We start from the raw sequence: 4,496 nt of genomic DNA on the forward strand, positions 1-4,496 counted from the left end.
CAGGAGAGTGAGATATAATTCATGGTCACCTGGTTGAAATAGAGTGCTTTTCTTCAGGGGACACTGAGAGGAGCCCATTCCTGCTGGGCTGTTTACTGTGGCTAAACAGAAATGTTCCCCGCTGTTAGCCACAGGGAGGGGGGAGGGTTGAGGGGGTAGCCACGCGGTGGGGGGAGGCAAAATGCGACCTTGTAACGAAAGCACATGTGCTATGTATGTAATGTTAACAGCAAGGATTACCCTGAAAGAGTGTAGCCACTGTTTTATAAAATGTGTCTTTTTAAATACCGCTGTCCCTTTTTTTTTCTCCACCAGCTGCATGTGTTTCAATGATCACAGGATCTTCTCCTTCCCAGAGGCTAGTGAAGCTTAGAAAGAAAAAAAAAACGCACTCGCGATGAAATGTTCTCCGAGCTCATGCTGTCCTCCCACACTGACAGAGCACAGACGAATGCGTGGAGGCAAATAATGTCAGAGTGCAGGAAAGCACAAAATGACTGGGAGGAGAGGTGGCGGGCTGAAGAGAGTAAATGGCGGGCTGAAGAGAGTAAGTGGCGGGCTGAAGAGAGGGCTGAAGCTCAAATGTGGTGGCAGCGTGATGAGAGGAGGCAGGATTCAATGCTGCGGCTGCTGGCGGACCAAACCAGTATGCTCCAGTGTATGGTTGAGCTGCAGCAAAGGCAGCTGGAGCACAGACTTCCACTGCAGCCCCTGAGTAACCAACCGCCCTCCTCCCCAAGTTCCATAGCCTCCACACCCAGATGCCCAAGAACACGGTGGGGGGGCCTCCGGCCAACCAGCCACCCCACTACAGAGGATTGCCCAAAAAAAAGAAGGCTGTCATTCAATAAATTTTAAAGTTGTAAACTTTTAAAGTGCTGTGCTTAAAGTGCTGTGTGGCATTTTCCTTCCCTCCTCCACCACCCCTCCTGGGCTACCTTGGTAGTCATCCCCCTATTTGTGTGATGAATGAATAAAGAATGCATGAATGTGAAGCAACAATGACTTTATTGCCTCGGCAAGCGGTGATAGAAGGGAGGAGGGGAGGTTGGTTAGCTTACAGGGAAGTAGAGTGAACCAAGGGGCGGGGAGTTTCATCAAGGAGAAACAAACAGAACTTTCACACCGTAGCCTGGCCAGTCATGAAACTGGTTTTCAAAGCTTCTCTGATGCGTACCGCGCCCTCCTGTGCTCTTCTAACCGCCCTGGTGTCTGGCTGCGCGTAACCAGCAGCCAGGCGATTTGCCTCAACCTCCCACCCCGCCATAAATGTCTCCCCCTTGCTCTCACAGATATTGTGGAGCGCACAGCAAGCAGTAATAACAGTGGGAATATTGGTTTCGCTGAGGTCTAAGCGAGTCAGTAAACTGCACCAGCACGCCTTTAAACGTCCAAATGCACATTCTACCACCATTCTGCACTTGCTCAGCCTGTAGTTGAACAGCTCCTGACTACTGTCCAGGCTGCCTGTGTACAGCTTCATGAGCCATGGCATTAAGGGGTAGGCTGGGTCCCCAAGGATACATATAGGCATTTCAACATCCCCAACAGTTATTTTCTGGTCTGGGAATAAAGTCCCTTCCTGCAGCTTTTGAAACAGACCAGAGTTCCTGAAGATGCGAGCGTCATGTACCTTTCCCGGCCATCCCACGTTGATGTTGGTGAAACGTCCCTTGTGATCCACCAGAGCTTGCAGCACTATCGAAAAGTACCCCTTGCGGTTTATGTACTCGGCGGCTTGGTGCTCCGGTGCCAAGATAGGGATATGGGTTCCGTCTATGGCCCCACCACAGTTAGGGAATCCCATTGCAGCAAAGCCATCCACTATGACCTGCACATTTCCCAGGGTCACTACCCTTGATATCAGCAGATCTTTGATTGCGTGGGCTACTTGCATCACAGCAGCCCCCACAGTAGATTTGCCCACTCCAAATTGATTCCCAACTGACCGGTAGCTGTCTGGCGTTGCAAGCTTCCACAGGGCTATCGCCACTCGCTTCTCAACTGTGAGGGCTGCTCTCATCTTGGTATTCATGCGCTTCAGGGCAGGGGAAAGCAAGTCACAAAGTTCCATGAAAGTGCCCTTACGCATGCGAAAGTTTCGCAGCCACTGGGAATCGTCCCAGACCTGCAACACTATGCGGTTCCACCAGTCTGTGCTTGTTTCCCGAGCCCAGAATCGGCGTTCCACAGCATGAACCTGCCCCATTAGCACCATGATGCATGCATTGGCAGGGCCCATGCTTTCAGAGAAATCTGTGTCCATGTCCTGATCACTCACGTGACCGCGCTGACGTCGCCTCCTCGCCCGGTATCGCTTTGCCAGGCTCCGGTGCTGCATATACTGCTGGATAATGCGTGTGGTGTTTAATGTGCTCCTAATTGCCAAAGTGAGCTGAGCGGCCTCCATGCTTGCCTTGGTATGGCGTCCGCACAGAAAAAAGGCGCGGAACGATTGTCTGCCGTTGCTCTGACGGAGGGAGGGGCGACTGACAACACAGCTTACAGGGTTGGCTTCAGGGAGCTAAAATCAACAAAGGGGGTGTCTTTACATCAAGGAGTATTTCAGGCAGGACTTCAGGGAGGGTTCCAATAGGAAATGGTGCACCTAAGTTATCGTTCTTATTGGAACAAGAAGGTTAGCCTGGCCTCTGATTGATACATGGCTAGATTTACCTCGCTGCACCTTCTCTGTGAGTGACTGCAGTGTGACCTAGAAGAATGAGTCCCCTAGACAGGGGAGGGGGGGAAGCAAATGAACACAGAACAAATTTGGTCTATTTCTTGTTTTGATCCACTCCATCTATCTTTTACATCTTTGGCCGGCAGCAGACGGTGCAGAAGGACTGCATACCATCCACATCTCATGGCTGCTCGGCAGAAGATGGTACAGTATGACTGCTAGCCATCCTCATCTCTTGCCTGCCTGGCAGAAGATGGTACAATACAACTGCTAGCAATCCTCATCTCTTGCCTGCCTGGCAGAAGATGGTACAGTACGACTGCTAGCAATCCGTATCGCCTGCCTGCTCACCATAAGACGGTTCAATAGGACTGACTGCAGGACTAAAGAGAATGACCTGGTCAAGTCACTCCAAATTTAGTCCCTGCGCCCATGTCTGCCCAGGCGCTCCCAGCCGACATGGCCAGGAGCACCTCGGACATGACGAGGATGGCTACCAGTCGTACTGTACCGTCTGCTGCCACAAGGCAAGCGGTTGCTGCTACTGTGTAGCAATGCTGTACCGCGTCTGCCAGCACCCAGGAGTCATAGGGTGACGGTTACCTGAGCGGGCTCCATGCTTGCCATAGTATGGCGTCTGCACAGGTAACTCAGGAAAAAAGGTGCGAAACGATTGTCTGCCCTTGCTTTCACGGAGGGAGGGAGGGAACGGGGGCCTGACGATATGTACCCAGAACCACCCGCGACAATGTTTTAGCCCCATCAGGCATTGGGATCTCAACCCAGAATTCCAATGGGCAGCGGAGACTGCGGGAACTGTGGGATAGCTACCCACAGTGCAACGCTCCGGAAGTCGACTCTAGCCTCGGTACTGTGGAAGCACTCCGCTGAGTTAATGCACTTAATGCACTTAGAGCATTTTCTGTGAGGACACACACACTCGAATATATAAAACCGATTTCTAAAAAAATGACTTCTATAAATTCAACCTTATTCCGTAGTGTAGACATACCCCTAGAGTACCTTCTTCACCTAATCTAGTCTTCACTGAGACAAAAAATCAACGTCCACAGAAACTACTAAAAATTGCTAACAGCTATATTTCAAGCTGTCATGGCAAAACACTGATGAAAGTTTTCAATTAGCAATAATCATATCTCCATTGAACTTCACAGACTATGCTACCACTGCACAAAGCTAAACATAGAGGTCTTGTGACCCTTGCTCACTCAACACCCACCTGTTTTACAGCATGGGGTGAATTAACTGCCTGCCTAGCTCACGCTGGATGAAGCTGCCAGCAGCTATTCCACCATGAGCGTCTCTTGCTGCAGGACCTAATCCTGCGGAAAAAAACCCCACAAGTCCGCCTCATGTGAGCCTTTTCCCCCAATCTGGTAGCAGGGCATCATGGGCCTGATTATGCTAATTAGCCAATCACCCTCTTTGTAGCCCTAGCCTCTTGTCCCCTTCCTGTCTCCCAAAAGTTCCACGTGTGGCAGCCTCTCCCAGGACTCAGGCATCCTCAGGAGGAGATCTTACCTATTTCTCCTCCCCTGCCCATATCATCAGCAACGCAGCAACTGTCCTGCTCTCTTACAGGACCAATGCCAAGAAACACCCCATTAGACTCTTCCAGACAGCTTGGAGAACAGGAACACAGCCCAAAGCTCCTTCCAGCCTCAGTAAGGCCGGTGACCACTTGTGGAGAGGCTGAGAAGAGAGGCCATGGTACGCCAGAGGGGAGCAGAACTTCCATGCACCTCAGGCCTCCAGTCTTATGGGGGGAGGGGGAAGAACCACACGGCACTTT

General features: G+C 51.2%; 1 non-coding gene across 1 annotated transcript; it reads right to left on the minus strand.

Moving 5' to 3' along the window:
* Positions 1-3,747: 3,747 nt before the first annotated feature.
* LOC125623255 (U4 spliceosomal RNA) lies at positions 3,748-3,882 on the minus strand. Its single transcript, XR_007352939.1, has one exon. It is a non-coding gene; the product is annotated as a U4 spliceosomal RNA (small nuclear RNA).
* Between the last annotated feature and the right edge of the window lie 614 nt (positions 3,883-4,496).

This window comes from Caretta caretta, chromosome 15, assembly GCF_965140235.1.
Source record: "Caretta caretta isolate rCarCar2 chromosome 15, rCarCar1.hap1, whole genome shotgun sequence".
NCBI lineage: Eukaryota > Metazoa > Chordata > Testudines > Cheloniidae > Caretta > Caretta caretta.